Genomic DNA, 16,893 nt, shown 5'->3' with positions numbered 1-16,893 from the left:
AGAGGACCAGAAACCATTTCACTTTCATATTACTTTTCCTCCACTCCATCTCCGTGCGGAGCAGAGACGGTGTTTGATGTGCTGGTTGTTGTGGAGGGGTGATGTACAAGACCAGGGCTGTTGTTAATCTGCAGTGCTTCAATAGCATTAGCTTTTCCTTAGGTTTTAAATTGCATTGGTGGCATTGCTGGGACAATATAGTGCTGTAGATCTCAACTGTGTTCCATGTGCTCATCTGTCTTTTTTTTCCCCCTTTATTATATTAACCTTCTCTTTCTTTTCCCTTTTTATATCAGCAAGACACAGTGAAGCAGACTTTATGTTGCAATATTTCTGCATGTTTTGGTTATAAATATCCTGAAGGAAGGCTAATTGTTTTTTTTCCATATAACTATCAAAGCAAGTGTCTGCCTCAGCACAGAGTGAAAGGGCCGTTTTACACATAAAAGCCCATCAGTGGGTGGTAAACAGCTTTGGTGCTAATACACATTGCAAATATTCTGCTGAGGCACAGACTGACAGGGCTTTGGTGAAATTGGTAGTAGCATCTGACTGAGACAAAACAGTTGCCTGTGCTAGTTGCTGTCGTGGGAGCCTAACCAGGATCTAAGCACTCAGGGAATGCCAGCAAAAGAAAGCCTTTTTCGTGCTGCACTACAAAAGAAGTCTCTCTGGCATGTTTTGAATTTCCAGCTGTCTCCTTGAGAGCAAAGAATCCCACAAAGTAGTTTGAAACTGGAGGAGGTAAAACTCAGTAGCTTCAGCAGCAGCAGCACAGACTGTTTCTTCCATCGCAATCTCCCATCTAGGTTTTCCGAGCAGACTCGTGATTTCAGCGTCTGCCCTGGCAGGTGCCCAGCACGGTGCACCTGAAAGCAGCCAGGCTGGCTGGCAGTGGATGCGCAATGGTTTCAGGAAACCAGAGGCCTTCAAGTCACTGTTCTCAAGTCAATCATCAAAAACTACTAAATATTTCACATTTTTCCTCTTCCTCAATGTCGCACGCCCTCGGAACGGCAAGTGCTTTGTGATCTGATGTTAACACGACAACACTGCTGTATCATCGGCTTGCAACAGGATCTATTTGAAGGGATGTTTTAAAGCAGTCTGTGGTGCTGGAAGGCGGCTTTTTTCTGTACTGCTTCTAGCCAGGATGTGCTGATCTGAGCACTCGGCAGCATGATTTATTTATTAGCATTTCATACCACTTTTTTTCCTTTTTCTTCCCATTGACACAGGATTAAAATTGAACGTCCTTAACTGCGCAAGATGAAAGCGCAGCTTAGCTTGTCCAGGTACCTCTGGACGGTGTGTGTGTGGAAGGGATTGCTCCCCGCTAGCTTGATCTCGTGTTCGTGTAAGGGAAATACTCCCCCAAGACAGCGCTCCCGAGCCGGATGTTTGGATAAACCTTGACTGTGCCCAGAGGTGGCAGCGATTTGAAGTAGACCAGGGCAAGCTTTTGCAGCCTTGGATTCTCTGAAGACCCCATCAACAGCTGTCATTGATACTAAGGGGGGCTGTCATGAAAGCCGAAGCCCTTGGGAATGCATCGAATTTGTGGCCTTGCCATCTCACCTGCTCTGCTGAGCATAGCGCTATGCCTGACAGTGTTAAAGCCCAATAACCCACCTCTTCAGGAGCTGGTGGAGAAGAGGCAAGCTCTTGGGTCACACACCTGTGGCCAGGCTGCCGAGTGCTGCTCACTGCTGCTGCACGGCCCTGGGGACATCAGTGCTGGGGTAATCTGCCCAGGCAAGGGGCACCACTGTGGCACTCAGAGAGAGTGCGAATTGTAGGAGCACTGAAGCATAACTCCATGCATTGGCAGCAAGTGGGGATTGTATTCAAAGACCCATTAGAGGCAAGCTGAGCTGGGAATGGAGCTTTGTCACATGCAGATTCCATTCGGCCTTCAACCCCAGTAAAGCAAGGGAGTGTCAGACAAAGCTGTGCTGGAGGCACAAAGCAGCCGTCAGCAGCACAGCCCGTGGTCATTTGAGCTGTCTCTGCTTCACATTCAGACTTTGCTCATAACAGTTACCAAACATCAGGCTAAGGGAAACAGTGGTACCTTAAATTGGTCTCATCCCTTGGTGCTGCCTCTCACAGGGACAGTCCGGGCAGATGGAAAATGTCTGACTGGGTGTCCTGCCGCAGGTGCACAGCAACATCTCACAGAGTGGCACTGACACACAGGACCCAGGAGAGGGAAGATAAAGCATCCTCCACTAAAGGTCCACTGTCAGGGAGACAGGAGTGGCTGCTTTGGGTGCTGGGAAGGGAGTTGGCATGTGCAGACATCTAGTTGGCAGGGAAGGCAGCAACTTGCAACTGCCATGGGGACCTGCCATGACCCAGCCCTGAACAGGACTGCTGGGCCAGCCTGTGATGCTGCAAGCAGGCTGCATTCTGCCACTCCTGCTCCATCAAGCACACTTACCCCAGTAACTGGGCTGACAGCACGAGTTTGAGGTTTGAATAGGACAGATGGGAGAAAAGGGCTCCAGGAGATCCCACCAGCTCTTCAGGGAGGTGGTTTGGCTGCACTTTGCTTCCCTCAGGGTCTCTGCTGCCCTCGCAGCTGCAGGGAGAGAGGTGGGAGGTTCTCACCCACCCTGGCTGTGGGTCAAGGGGCCTCGTCATCTCTGCTGACGGACACAGTATGAAGAAGTCAGAGTCAGGCAAGCCAGTGTGGATTTGCATCCTTGTAGGAGCATTTGTGGTGCAGACCTGCTTGGACTGACTAGACTCTGAAAGGGCCTTGTTGGGGATGCAAAGGGTTTTTTTTGGGGAAAAGTGTTGTGTACATGGGCCCCTAAGCTTTGCAAAGCATGGAAGTGAGCACGTTGCTCTGAAAGGAGCTGGAAGGACTGTGGTGGAAAGTAAGCACTGCTTGCTCTGCCAGGGGCTCTACACAGCATCCAGCAGACCAGCACAGCTGTGGACTTCAGGGGGAAGCAGCCCCCACAGCGTTATCTAGAAGCTGAATGCTTACCCAGGAGGCCTCAACGAAGGAAAGATGAAATACAGTTCTTGCTGGAAATATCACTGAACGCACAACTTATTGCCTCTTACACCAGCAACTTTGAAGTTCAGCTTTATCCTGCACGCAACCAACTACAAGAGCAAAGTCTACGTTATCCTTCAGATTGCACGGCTTCCCTCTTTTTGCAATAAACAACAAGTGAATTGCTTTGTGTATTGCTCTCTGTGCATACTACATTATGTGGTAAGATCTGGTCCAGTGACAACACTGAAAGGGCTGCCCTGTGCTGGAGGTTCCCCAAGGTTTGGAAAGGTGGCCCAGAAGGAAAGCTATTGTTACAAAGACGGTCACATACAGTGACAGTCTGGCTGGTTGATGATTCCAGACCGTGAAGGGATGGGCTAGTAGAGCTTGGGCAGTTTGGTTTAAAACACTGTGATACAGGTTAACGTTATAGATGTTGAAGTGTACTCGCTCATGAAGCTGAAATCACACAATAGGGGAAGCAGCCATGTTACCAAATGATTGCAGAAGCGTAATGTATGGGAAAGCACTTCCAGGGCTTCCATCTCCCCAGAAGTAAACAGAAATTAAAATGTGCTCTAAGTTTGCACACACAGAATCATTAGCTTTGTAGAGTTAGGGACTAGAGGGAGGGAGGGAAGGGGGATTTTTGGTAAGAGTTTTTTTTTTCTTTCTTTTCTTTTTTTTTTTCATTTTGCCCTGGGCAAAATTTTCAACATTAACTAATTAATGTTTATAAAGCACTTTGCATATATAGTGCCTTTCATCAGGGGATCTCCGAGTATTAGATTATATTATCTTGAAGGCCCCAGGCCTGTGCATACTAGCCCTATAAAGTATTAGCCTTATAAACTTTAGTAATTCACTTTGGGGTTTTTTTTCTGGGATATTTTTTTTTGGTTAGGTTTTTAATCTTCCCTCTTCTGAAAACGCGCTGAGCATTTTGGCTGCCTGTGTAAAAAGGTGGTAAAAAGGGTGGTGTCAGCCAGAATGACCGTACGAAAAATCAAGGCCCCACAATGCACTTCTCAAATCCTCTAATTGCTGGACATGGGGAATTGCAACCATGCCCCATTTAAATTGAACTCTAAATCCCACATGTCAAGTAGGGATCAGGAGGAGGCACCACCAACAGTGGGGGAAGCAGCTCTGACATTTGGTCTGAGTTACCTGGTAAGGACAGGAGGGTTAAGGAAAGAGAGACCCCTGATCTGATCTCTGGCAGCATTGGAAGGCAAACATAAGCTCCAGCACAGAGACAAGCCGGTTGGTGGCTCCTCTCTATGGCATCAGGTTTCTGTTACTGGTGGCTGGGAGGCTGGAACCCAAGGATGGACATGCAAAAGGCCACATTCAGCCCATCTGATGTGTTTCCATTGCTGTCACCCTCCCGGGCAGAGGCAGGAGGCAGAGTACCCCAAAGCCACGCCAACAGTAGTGAATCTCCCATGTGTTGAATGTGAAAAGCCTGCTTGGGCGTGGGCTCAGTGGATGACTCAATTACTTAACAATAGCTGGTTGCGTGAGCTGGCAGAGATGTAGCCAGGTTCACAATGGAAAAAATATGTGGGCATCTCAGCTTCAGCACAATACAAGGGGAGCAGACTTGCTGCTGCATGCAGAAACTACCAACAGAGAAAGCAAGGCCTTGGGGAGCAGAAACTTGACAGGGACAAGGCAAAGGATGTATTTGCCCTTACTTGCACATCTTACAGGTGGAATTCCCCCAGCTGAATTTAGCTGGGTAAGGGCTGCAGCTCTGAAGGCAAAGACTGAGCAGCAAGCTCAGTCTTTCAAAGAGTCAGCGGTATTTAGAAATCCAGAATGGAGGCATTCCCTCCGAGGCCATCTTGCCCAGACCAAAGTACTCTTGTGAGCAGCAAAAGTTCACAGGGAAGGGTGGGAAAACCCTCTCCTTCAAAGGAGAAGGAGAATTCGGCAGGCCGATGGCACATGTAGCTAAAACTAGACAGGTACTTTTTCGTAAAAACAGCCTGAGAGCTCTTCCAGAGCCTGCACACATCAAAGAACATGATGGGGAGACTGACATGAGTAGAAGCACTCACCTGCCACTCCTGGGCTGATGTTTTGAGTCCCAGAATAGCCACTGTGTGCAACTGCCAGGGGAGAGGCAGTTGAGAGAAGTGTGCAAGGGGGCTGTGGGGAACAGCTGGCCAGCTGGTGTGCAGGCAGCATCTGGGCACAGAAAGTCCTATCAGGAAATTGAGCAGGTAGGATTCACTTGCCAGGCTCGCAATGTAGAATTAGGCTTGGGAGGCTGAGCCTTGCACTCTGCTCTGTGCATCCCCGGTCCTGAGGAAGAGTGGGAACCCCACACAGATCTGGAGGGTGCTCACTGTGTTGACCTAGAGCAGCATTCAGATGGAGGCAGAGCTGTAACACAGACCCTGCTGGCAGAGATGGCTTTGCTGTGGAACTCCACATCTTCTGTCCCTGGAGCCAGCGCTGTCCCTGGAGCCAGCTCAGGAAGCCCATGTGTTGTGTTGGCAGACCTCTTAGGAAGCATGGCCCACATGGGCTGCTCTGCTGTTGCAAGCAAGAGAGGGTTGTGCTGGCCAGCTGTGGATTGAGAGTGAAGAGAGAGCTAACTTTCTTCCTCTGGACACACGACAGTGCAGGGGGTCTGCCTGGGAGCAGCCAAAGGTCTCAAGTCAGCTTGCTCCAACCAACTATCAGTGTAGGCTGATGCACCATATGTGAGACCAGTGAGCATTACGAATGACTTCTCCTGGTCTTCTCTCTCCCCCTCAGGCAGCTGTGGTTGAAGAGGAACTGGAAGAAGAGGGATCAAAGCAAGAAGTATGTTGGCATAGAGCTGGTGCTTTTTTCCTGGGATCTCCACATGTGCTGGGCTCATTTTGCTCTTTTGGCTTCTCCTGTGCTACACGCACTGTGCTCATCTCACATCAGCAAGTGTGTATTTATATTGGCAAATGAGACCACCTACCAGATAAAGGGCCTCTAAGGAGGCAAGCAAGGCACGTTTATGAGGTACCACTGCCACTGGCCATACGTGTATGTGTTGCTCTCACCCCTTCTTTAATGTACACGCTTCATTTATGGATTGGGCTAATACACCCGATCCTTCAGGCCAGGGTACTCCCACACTTGCTTGTTATGCAGAAGAGACTGCTAGGTGCTATTGGTATTACCTCCAACCTAAGGCAAGAGTGGATTAATTCAGGCTCATCAATAGGGACTGAGACACCTTTTCCCTTTCATAAAGCTGAGGAAACAGCCGTTGCTGTAGCAGGCCTCGGAGAGCGGAGGACCAGGCATGATGGCTCACAGGTAACCATAAACCAGCCGTGAGTCATTCCCGTCTTGGAAGCCAACCAGCTCCTGCTCATAACCTACCGTTGGAAGAGCTACTCTTAGACATGAGTGGTTTTGGTTGGAAGTCACCTGTGCTAGTCTTCCACGGGTGGGTGGGACAAGCACTTTGAAGCAAAGCACAATGCTCGGCTTTGAAGGAGAAAGGCCGTGAGGCTTCACCCCTCACCCAAGCAGGTGTGCTGCCAACTGCAGACTCCGGCCTCAGCAGGGCTGGGAGAACAGGGGCTCTTTGGTTGCTCTTCCCAATTTGCATGCAATTCCCTCTAACTCCTGAATCCTCTCCCTAAGACGGGTAATTTGCTTACCTGACAGGAGCTCAGGAAGAGCCACACAGCCTGGGATTTCCCCCGTTTCACACCAATGAGTCCTGACAGGTACACTCCCATAGCTGAACTGGGACGTAGGAGCAATGAGGGGGCAACACTCCAGGATGGGAGCAGCTTCTGCTGAAGCAGAAGAGATTTCGGTCCACTACAGGGAGGCAACACTAACAAACACGTGGGCTTGGGAAGACCATCTCCCTCCTTGCTGCTTAGGCAATCATTCTTGGGAGTCCTGGCCCACGGAGGTCACCCTCCTGGTCCTCTGCTGTGGAGAGCTGTAGCTGAGCAGCTGTAGCAACGACCCCAGAGCTTTCAAGGACCAACATCGCGGTGCTGGCAGTGGCTGAGGGACTCCAGAGGGATAGACAAGAAAGGGCTTGCCGCAAAGCTGACTCTGCAAGGCTGAGTTGGGCAACAGTAGTTTAGATCAGCTATAGATCTAGAGGCCCTCAAGTGAGGCAGGAGACAGAGGAAGCTTCCCTCTCCTGCCAGCACACCCATATTTGGAAGTGTGGGTGAAGGCTGCTCGCTGCCTAGGGGCTCAGGCGCCAGCAAATTGGGCGACTAAGTCTAGCAGCGGGGGAGTTCATCACAGTCCTCTTCTCAGGTTTTTGGGGGGTTGGGTGACATTGAGGGAGGAGCTATTAATTTGTACTCCCAGATAAAAATACCTTCAACTCTCTCTTAGAGTGAGCTCTTGCATAGTGTGTAAAAGCAACCCTCCAAAATGGGAATCATGGGCAACTCTCTCTACCTTGGGCAGTACTCCTTTGGTTTTATGGCCCTAGCTATGTTCCTCTTTGAACTATTCGCAGCTCTCTGGTGGCTCTCTGTTAATAATCTGTGAGAAAAATAGAGATGCTGCTTCCTTACTACCTGTCCACAGGGAGACAACTGACTCTGATGCAAGTAGCCGTTTTTCCCCACTGTGATGAGACAGGCCCTGGGGCTTGGCCACCCTCCCAGGCAGCCCAGCAAGGATGCGAGGGGGAGCTCGGGAGATTGGCAGGGCAGGATGACCATTTCGGGCTCCAGCACAGAGAGGATGGGTTCCTATAAGCACGTGTAGGCCTCGACTCTGTCCTGTCAGCAAGCTTTCCCCACTGGAGGGCCTGCAGCTTCCCCTAGGGCAGCGAAAATATGGAGGGAAATACCCTTCAGAAACTGCCCAGATTTCGTTTTTGAAATTCAGACCACCAGTCTTGTGATTCCTGGAGATCTGATTCATGCCTTCTGAACGCGTGGGTTTGGCAATCCTATGCTTGCACTTACAGCCATTTCCCAACCCCTTATTTTCCCCAGAGGTGTTCTTAGTTTTCTCTCTCTTACTCTTGTATACATGAAATAAACTGCTCGGGGGGTAAGGGAGTTGTTACCTATAGCAAAACTCATCTATTGAATTCACAGAGAGCTGCTCACTATACAACAACAAAAAAAAAATCCCCCACAACTTTACAGCCTAAAATAACCACAGCAGGTTGGAGCAACTCCTCTCCCCTCTTGCTTTGCCTCGGGGTGGGACATACTGGGGGAAGGCTCCTTTCCCCAAGGTGCAGCAGGAAAATGCCTTGCCACACTGGGAGTGGCAGACAAGCCCCAGGCCACTGTGGTGGACATGACCTGTCTGTCCCCATGTCTTTTTGTGGGGAAGCTGAGCTCTTGCCTCCATCAGCCGCTCTGGGAAGAGAGGTGTGGGGTGCACACAGGCACATAAGCCTCTTGGGACAAATTTAAGGGCCCCTCCTGGGGTCACAAAAAGAGCATAGTTTTGTTTTGGAAGATTGCGAGTTTTTGACACATGTTCAGTCAGGTAGCAAAAAATCCTGGGTTTTCCTCTCAAACAATTTTTTTTCTGGCCAGTTGTGGCAGGGCCTGCATCTTTATCACCACAGATATCAATCAGGGGCATAAGTGCTACCTTAGCTCAAATAAATAGTATTAATTATCCGGAGCCTGTGCTGAACACCATTTGTATTCCCATAGACAGCCTGCTGCTGGCACAATAGAAGGCAAAACCCCACACCCATGGGAGTGGAGATTGTTTTCCATTCCCTGCAAGATATCCCTGCCCACTTGAAGACAGTGCAGCAGTCAGGGAGCAATAGGGAGCCCCATTGGGAGGGAGAAGGTTTGTGCGGTGCCAGCCCCACACTGGGCAGCAGCACACTCCGAGCATGTAGGGGAGGTGCTATGAGACGTGGCCTCGGTGGGTTTGGGACTTGCAGCTAAGGCCGGGAAAGGACTTTGTTGTGGTAAATATTAGGGAGGTATAAGTAGCCTCCACTACCCTGGGACACCACCTGCTCAAGCAATGTGCCAAGGAGGTCCCTAGAGGATGGAACATCAGGAAGGGGAACTACTAAAACTAGACGGGGAGAAATCCCCAATGCAGGGCTTGCTGAGAAGCAAGTGCTTCCTTCTTGCAACATTCAATGGGATGCTGCAGAACCCTCATAACAGCACATTTGCACTGGCATCACAACAAAGCCCAACTTGAAGGAGACATCCAAAAAGGAACAGCTTAATAGACTAAAAGCACTGCAGTTGCCTGAGACAGTCAACTTCCTTCCTGCAGTAGGCGTGCACAGGGGTCTAGGAAAGGAAAAATGCTCTGCCCTAGCCATCTTTCCCTGGGGAAATGGGAATCTGCATCTCCGATACCCTGGGATGCCTGAGATGATGACCTTTGTAGTCAGCACTCCTCAAAGCTCTCCAGAACTCACATTCAAGATTTGGAAGCTCTTCAGAGAGCAGGTGCAACATGAGCAATATTGCCTGGTCAATAACGAAGGTCATGAGTAGAGAAAGTAACCAAGCCCTGTTTTAGCCCTGATGAATTTGATTTAATGTCCCAGCATGCCCAGAGGATCTTCATGTATCCACAGTTTCTGCCTGTGCAGATGACAGCAGGTTTGTTATCCAGATCTATGAGCCATTAGCCCAGACAAGTGGCAGCTGAGGAGCTGTTTGTGCAGGACATGTGCATGCCTTTGTGCATGCCTCTTATGAAAGGCAATCAAAACAGCAAGCCTGAAGGAGGCTGGTGAGGGGTTGTAGTCATCCAAGGGACATTGATAATTTGAGGGACAGGGAAGAGAACTGGAGCGGCTATGGAAGCTGAAGAGGAAGGCAAGCTTTTGGGAAGAGCAGAAGTGCCCAAAAAGCTGTGCAAGACGAGCCCAGCTGTGGAAACACTCAGCCTGATCATTGCTGACAACAGCATTCTTGCCAGATGTACCTGGCGATCTTCATTCCAAGAGCAAGGGAGTACTTGTGCTGCAACCCGATGTCAGGGGCTCGAGCCCCCTCCATATGGCTTGCTGTCTGTGATGGAGGCTGGCCTGTCAGGAGACTTCCTCAGCCTGCCGTGTGTCTGAGGAGGCTGAGCAGACCAAGGAGCACCTGGGGGATCGACTGGCCCACCGAGGGCTCACAAAGCCCTCCCTGCCCAGCCTCCCACCTGCCCGCCCACCAACTGGCTCATCCTCTGGCCTAGTGCCCACAAGCCCCCAGCCTAGCAGAGCTGAGGGGCAGGGCAGGGCAGGGCAGGGCAGTCCCACGGCAGCTCTGCGGCCCGGCAGCCTGGGCCGGGCTGGGCATGCCTGGTGGCCCTGGGGTGGTGCTGGCTCCTCTGGGCTTTCTGCCAAGCGAAAAAAACCAAACATGTTCTGCCAAGGGTGCCTCTGCCAGCTCAGCCCCACTGCCCTCCTGAGACCAGGTCCCTGACACCCATTGTCCCCACGCCACCAACTCTGCCCACACGCCACCAACTCTGCCCACAGCCTACGCTGCTTCAACTTCCTCCACATATCAAAGTGCTGCCCAGCTACACAGGGCTTGAAATCCCCTCTCGTGAGGAATATTGCCCCTGGGGTCTGCTTGGCTTCCCTGCTGCTGGCCAGTTTCAGAAACTCAGCTGCAGCTCGTGACAACAAAAAATTTAGTCTGTTATAGAGAAAAAGCCTGAATGGCAGCTGTCTAGCTCAGGAGGTGGAGGAGCCTCACCCAGGTATAGGGAGGTCTGGAAGAGTCAGGTCTCTGCAAAGTTTTCTTAAGTTTTGACTTGATCAAGACTATAGAGAAAAAAAAAAAAGCAAAAAAAAAAAAAGCCTCCTGACTCACTCTCTTCCCAAGACTGCCCTAGCCCAGAGCACTTTCCCTGCCTTGGGAAGTGTTGCAAAATTTGAGCTTTCCCTGGAGGTATCTCTCACTAATTACTGGATATCCTGGTTTTGTGTAAGGACACAGGCAGAACCTTCCCACAGGTTCTTCTTTATGGCATGGGAAAAAAAACCCCCTCGAAACGCTGATTTCTGTTTCAGCATCCCCAGCAGACTGTGAAGGGCTGATTGCACACTCGAGGGGATCTCTTTCTGGAGCCATCCTCCCCAGCTCTGGGGCATCACTCACCAACGTCTCTAAGAAATGAGGAATTTCAAAGGCAAACACAATCTTACTTTTAATATTTGCCCTCTGTACCTGAAGTTTGGGTCACTTTCAATTTTTTATTCCCCCCTGTAATAAAAAAGGCTAAAGCTTTCAAATTAGAAGCAAAGACTCTGAGAGCTGTGTGAGATGAGACCTGTTTGAGTTTGCACCGCCCGCCAGCTGTGCTGCAAAGGGCTAATGAATCGGCTGGTGAAAGGCAGGGTGCAGAAAATTACAGCCCTGGCCCCGACAAGAGGCAGCACAACCCTGATTACCGTGTCAGCTCGACGCAAGGCAGACACTCACATGGGCTGTAGAGCTTCCATCCAGGCTTTACTCACATCAATACAGGAAAATGGCTTCAGCTCCAAAATACTGAACAGTCCATGCTGTTTCTACATGTCTTCAGCCTCTTCTTTCAGCACTGGCCAGGCCACTGACTGCCATGGGCAGCACATGTCCCCCTTTTCCCCATCCCGCAGTGCCTCAGCTCTGTGGCTGGTCCACAGGCACAGAACTGCAGCTGGTGATAATCTTCCTTGCCACTCCTTCAGAGAGAGATGAGATTAATACAGAGGGTTTCTCCAAATTTTGAAAGACGTGAAGTTAAGAATGAAAACTGCATTGAACAGGAAGCAATGATTTAAGGATTTCCTCCTCAGTAAGTCTGTTTCATTAAATACATAGCCTGCATACACATATCCATCTACTGTGATGGATTTTTTTTTTCCTAGAAAGGCCCTTTTTGTCATTTCTGTAAATGAAAGCTGCTGCCAGAACACATGTAAAGGTATCACCGAGCCTCCTGGAGAGAGGAGTGAGTACTCTTCTGAGTGCCTTCTCCTTTTCTTACCCTCCCTCCTTGAGAAGTCCCACTGATCAGCTCTTCAAGGGAGTCTTTATTCTCTGCCCAATTTTGCACAAAGGTATCAAAGGACTTTAATGTATTAAAACTTGCAAACTCTTCAAGAACTTGTCTCCTTTCTGCCTCTCTCCTTCACACCTGGGAGCTGTTATAACTCAGTCTTTACAAGAAGTAGGGTATTTCTTTTTAAAAGTTACTTAGCCATCCTTAATCACACAGAGTACATGTATATTCACTTATCATTACTTGAAAAAAAAAGATTTTCCTCTTCCCTTCCAGCTTCTAAGGACAGAAATAAGAAACACATTCAAAGAACTGTAAACAATAAACCCTGTCACACTAAATACTTCAAAGTGGAAGTGAAAACATCTCAAGAAGCTTGGGGAACTACACATAATTATGAACTAGCTCTCACGAACAGACACAGATGATCTGTCAGATAATTTTTAATTCCAAATAGATTTAAAAAGAACATTCCCTGTGATCTGGTAGAGAGAGTAGCTGCTTACTGATAAACTGCAGTTGTTCAAGTACTGCCTGCGGAGCAGGACCACACGTGCCAAGCTGCTGAGATGCAGATGACTCTTGTGCCTTAGCAGTACTCGTGCAGTAGACTCTCACACCTTTGCTCCCTTCCACCAGGGCACAGCCCAGGAGAGGCAGCCTTTCAGTGACACTACTGAGGGGAGCAGCTCTAGAGAAACATGTATCAGCCGCTGCCCCTCGGGCCTCAGCGCAGGTCCTGATACCACCCACTATCCACCTGAATCACACAAGACATGGCTCCATACCTTTTCCAACTTCTCAGACCTGAAGCAGAGACATATGAAAGAGCTGAGTGACTGTGATGGGAGCTGGGGAACAGAACAGATGACAACAGATGACCGGCTCGAATGGGGCCTCCAGTAGGAACTTTAGGTGGCTCTGCCAGGGAAACATCCTTTTGAACGTGAGAAGTACTTACTGCTGCAAGGACCTTGTAGACATTTCTTGACTGAAATGAGACTCAATGTTAGAAGTCTTGGCCACAAGAAATAGAAACTTCTTGCAGATAACCATTCCCTATGCAAAAAGTAGCAGCCTCAGGGCTGATGGGAGCTGACCTGCACCACCACCTCCTTCCGCTTCATAACAGCCACTCAACCTTCAAGTCCAGGATGGAGATCCTCCATTTTCTCCCCCCTTCTTAGCACAATCCCTTTCAAAAACAGGCTTCCTGAAGGCATCTGGTGAACTTTGAAGCATGGGATCCTGAGGAGAGACTGTGAAGCAAAGTTAGCAGCTAACAGGCCAGAATACCTACAGAGAGCAGACAAGGAGCGATCAGCTCATGCCTACAGTAGAAGAGGAAAGGTGGAACAAGATCTGATGTATCTGGAAGGAAAATCAGAGAATCACAGAATGGTAGGATTTGGAAGGGACCTTTAGAGATAATCTAGTCCACCCCCCTCACCCCGCCCTGCAGAAGCAAGTCCACCTAGATCAGGTCACACAGAAACTTGTCCAGGCGGGTTTTGAAGACCTCCAAGGAAGGAGACTCCACACTCTCCCTGGGCAGCCTGTGCCAGGGCTCCCTCACCCAAACAGTAAAATAGTTTTTCCTTATGTTTAAATGGAAATTTTTGTGTTCCAGTTTCATCCCATTATCCCTTGTCCTGTTGCTAGCTACTACAGAAAAAAGTGACATCTCAACCACCTGACACCCACCATTTAGGTATTTGTAAATATTTGTGAGATGTCCCTTCAGTCTCCTCTTCTCTACACTAAATAGCCCCAGTTCCCACAGCCTTTCCTTATAAGCAAGACGTTCCAGTCCTCTGATTATCTTGGTGGCCCTGCACTGGACTCTCTCCAGCAGTTCCCTGTCCCTCTTGAGCTGAGGAGCCCAGAACTGGACACAGTACTCCAGATGAGGCCTCACCAGGGCAGGGTAGAGGGAGAGCAGAACCTCCCTTGACCTGCTGACCGTACGTAATCTTCTTGATGCATCCCAGGATACCATTGGCCTTCTTGGCCACGAGGGCACAATGCTGGCTCAAGGTTTCAAAAAGACAAGGTTTCTTGCTTATTCCTTCAAAGGGTTACAAAGCCAGAAGAGTGCTTGTCTAGCTTCTAGAAGTCCTGCAACAAGTAAAGCACTGACATTGTGGCCTGCAGATTGGCAGCCTTTCTACCATGAGGGTGAGCCTAGCCACCGATGGTAACAAGTTCAGTACCAGAAGTGGCAAAAGAGGTCCAAGGTGCTACATTCTGCAGTTTTGGTACTAAATTTTGCACCCATCAGAGTAAACCCTTCACTGCAGTTATCTCCAGAGCCTTGGATAACAACATCTGGATCCAGCTCTCGGAGTATGTGCAGACATTGTGTGCGCTACTTGCAGAGGGAAGAGTGCCGTACTTGGCCTCAGAAACCCAGCAGCCCTCATTTGCACCCTCAGTTGCTGGGAGCAAGCCTGTTTAACCAAGTCCAATCACTTGGACTGTCTGTTCCTTCGGGACATCCTCGTTTGCTTTAGTCTTTCCTTCTTCACCCTAGTGATTACAAATGAAGAGGAAAGCAAGGAGCAGAGCAAAGAGATGAAACTGGAGAACGGCTGGCAGCATTCTCGCCAAGCACAGTGCACTCGTATGGCAAGACACAGGTGCCTACAAGACAGCAGCCTAGAACAACTTGATGCAAACAGTAGCCTTAAGCTACTCATGTCAAAGTGTCCAAGAGAGTGCAATGGCTTTGAAGAATCATCTAGCAAGGCCTCACGGGCTCCCGCTACCTTCCTCATTAAACCTCGAACAAAGCTGCAGGGTGTGTTAGCGCACTCTGGCTAGTCCTTCCCAGGGGAAGGAGGCAAAAGCTGGAGTCAAACACAGTGCAAAGGGCTGGATTCAATGGTAAGACTTGAAAGTGGCAATAAAAGGAAAAAGCAGCAGCTGGAGGAGAAAGAGTACAGGGCTCCCTTTGTCACCACATAACACAGAAAAACCTGACATACTATGCTGCTAAGATAGTGGTAGTCAAGAGCCGGCAACAACTGCTTTCCTTCCACAACTTTATATACTGTTTCTCTACAGGCTGAATACTTGAGTGGCAGGGATCGCTGCCCAGACAGCTCAGTGCATGAGAAATAGCCACTAGGCTAGCAGGCCATCTAGACAGCAAGAAGTGCTGGAGCAAGCTTCAGCTCCCTCGCAGCGTTGGTAGCATGGAGGGCTCCGCTGCTAGGTTCCCTGGCTTAAAAACTACTCTGCTGGGAACCAAGAGGCAAGAATTATGTCAGGGGTTTGTCCTCATCACCTAATGACTAGGGTTGTAGTATTCCCATAAAGGGCAGCGAGACTGTGGAAAAGTATTCTGGTCATCTTTCCTTTAAGTCCTGGTGTAACCAAGCAATCTCAAGTATCTCCTAAGTGCCACTTTAGAGGATGCTCGCTCTTCTCAGAAGCAAAGTTGAGCCTGACTGAGAGGCAGGATGAACCCTTGGAAGAGTTTTAATCTTTGCACCAAGGCCTCGCCCGTCCCTACCTGAAATTATGCCTCAAGACCTGATGACAAACCTTTCTGAAAATGTCTGCTGCTTCCTACAGGATAAAATTTTTGTGGTTTGGGTGTGTTTTCACAGGGGGCCAAACACAGGAGGAAGAGGTAGCACAAAGGGAGGAACCAGCACTGAAAGAGACAACTTGCCACTGCAGCAATGAAAGCATGCAATCTGCATTGTAGACAGGCCCTAAGAACGCTTGAATAATCTACCATACTTTATACACATCTATTTGTTAATGAAGTTTTCCCCTCCACCTTTCATTTTAGTATCATATTGCTTTAAAGATGAAGAGGCAAGAAAATATACAAGACACTCATCTTTGTTCTCCAAATTGCACTTAATTAATAGTGAGTTGCTTTAAAAATAATTTAGGACAACACTTCCACTGCACATTGCTGAAGTCTTGAGATGGTTCTTGTGTTACTACTTTCCAGAACATGTGCAAAGTGTTCACCCTCTGTCCAGGTGTTAAGAAAACCAAACCCACCAACACAACAAACCCCAGCCCTGGGGTTTTAAAAAAAATAAGTATCAGACAAACAAGAGGCCCTTCCCACCCCTCTTTTAAGTAATCCTTTGCTCTGTCACCTAGTTCTGTTTAAAAACCTTAAAATCCAGATGTTTATCTAATATATCATGTGAGGTAACTGTGCCAATCGCTGCGACGGGCAGATAGCTGGGGCTTGCTCTCAGAGCTATGCCATTACTCGTGGTGATGACAGCTTCAGACGCCAAATTGCTCGTGCTGGGAAATGAAGGTACCCATTTATGATTTTTAATAAAATAATTGCTTTAATGCAGTATTTAAAATAATTTTAAACATCTGATCAATAAGATACAGTACACAAATATGGAAAATGCTGCACTTTACAGAAAAAGTAAAGCTAAGCATTTAATTATACAAAAACAATTTTGCCTGATGCCGTCAATATCTTGCAAACTATAGCTTAGTCAAAGTACTGCTTTTCTTTTATATATATATGCTATATATACATATATAAATAATTTACAGCATTCATTTACTAGATTTGCTTATTACTGCTCCAACAGAAAAAAAAAACCCAAAACACATAACTGATTCAAAACTTAATGAATTTGGTAACTATCTGCAGTGGTTCCGAAGGGGAAGGGCATTGCTTCAGGTTTTGAAGTAGCATGCCAAATAACCACAGGAAGCTTGTTCCTTCAAAGAAAAAAGTTTCAGCAGGAAGCCATTCAATAGTTAGTGCTTTTCCCATGGGTCCTGGGCAACAGCCATGCTATAAAGCACCGTGCCACGAGAGGCAAACTGTTTGGAGGCTGGGGAGAAGGGTGACCCAGAGGGTTTTCCTTCCACCACAAGGCAGTCTCTACCAGCAAGCAGAAAAT

This window comes from Colius striatus, chromosome 4 (assembly GCF_028858725.1).
Source record: "Colius striatus isolate bColStr4 chromosome 4, bColStr4.1.hap1, whole genome shotgun sequence".
NCBI lineage: Eukaryota > Metazoa > Chordata > Aves > Coliiformes > Coliidae > Colius > Colius striatus.
The sequence above is the reverse complement of the archived record's forward strand: the minus strand, read 5'-3'. Positions refer to the sequence as shown.